A 1453-nucleotide genomic window follows, 5' to 3' on the forward strand; every position below is an offset into this window, starting at 1 on the left:
CTAAATATACAAACGTGGCATTCTGAAGGGGGACATGCACCCAAATGTTTATAGCAGCAATGTCCACAATAGTTAAACTATGGAAAGAACCTAAGCGTCCTTCCACAGATGAATCAATAAATAAGATGTGGTATATATGTACAATGGAATACTATGCAGCCATCAAAAGAAATGAAATCTTGCTATTTGTGATGACGTGGATGGAACTAGAGGGTATTATGCTTGGCGAAATAAACCAATCTGAGAAAGACAACTATCATATGATCTCCCTGATACGATGAAGTGGAGATGCAACATAGGCAGTTTGGGGGGTACGAAAAGAAAAATAAAAGAAGATGGGATTGGGAGGGACACAAACCATAAAACACTGAATCTCACAAAACAGACTGAGGGTTGCTGGGGGGAGGTGTGTTGGGAGAGGAGGGTGGGGGTATGGACATTGCGGAGGGTATGTGCTATGGTGAGTGCTGTGAAATGTGTAAACCTGGTGATTCACAGACCTGTACTCCTAGGGATAAAAACACATTATATGTTTATAAAAAATTTTAAAAAATCAATTAAAAAACACATTTTGCAAGCCCAGAGCTAATCTCATATTCAATCAAAAAAGTTTGAAAGTTTTCACCTTAAAGATCAGAAACAAGACAAGTGTGTCCACTTTCACTACTCTCATTTGACATAGTACTGGATGTCCTAGCCAGAGAAACAAGGAGCACAAAGAAATAAAAGACTCCAAAAAAAAAAAGGAGAAATAAAATTTTCCTTTTTTGGATAACATGAACTTACATGTAAAAAAATCCTAAAAACGTCACAAAAATATTTGAATAAACAAATTTAGTAAAGCTGCCAAATACAAGATCAATATATAAAAGACAAGAATTTTGTTTTGTTTTGTTTTGTTTTTAATGTGGAATGCTTCCCAGTTTTTCATGTCATCCTTGTTCAGTGATCACGCTAATCTTCTCTGCATCATTCCAATTTTAGTATATGTGCTGCCAAAGTAAGCACAAGACAGGAGCATTTTTACACTCTAATGATGAAAAACAATCTAATTCACAATAGCATCAAAAATAATAAAATACTTAGGAAAAGTTTTAACTAAGAAGATGAAAGATCTGTACCCCATAAACTATGACATTGATAAAGAAATTGAAGGAGATACAAATGGAAAGATAGCCCATATTTATGAACGGTAAGAATTAACATTGTTAAAATGTCCATACTACCGGAAACCATCTGTAAATTCTATTCCTATCAAAAATCCAAAGTTAGGGGCGCCTGGGTGGCTCAGTGGGTTAAGCCGCTGCCTTCGGCTCAGGTCATGATCCCAGGGTCCTGGGATCGTGCCCTGCATCAGGCTCTCTGCTCAGCAGGGAGCCTGCTTCCTCCTCTCTCTCTGCCTGCCTCTCTGCCTGCTTGTCATCTCTCTCTGTCAAATAAATAAATAAAAAAT

General features: G+C 37.3%; 1 non-coding gene across 1 annotated transcript; it reads right to left on the reverse strand.

Annotated features, from left to right (window-relative positions):
* Nucleotides 1-901: 901 nt before the first annotated feature.
* LOC131822317 (U6 spliceosomal RNA) lies at nucleotides 902-1008 on the reverse strand. Its single transcript, XR_009350195.1, has one exon. It is a non-coding gene; the product is annotated as a U6 spliceosomal RNA (small nuclear RNA).
* Between the last annotated feature and the right edge of the window lie 445 nt (nucleotides 1009-1453).

This window comes from Mustela lutreola, chromosome X (assembly GCF_030435805.1).
Source record: "Mustela lutreola isolate mMusLut2 chromosome X, mMusLut2.pri, whole genome shotgun sequence".
Lineage (NCBI taxonomy): Eukaryota > Metazoa > Chordata > Mammalia > Carnivora > Mustelidae > Mustela > Mustela lutreola.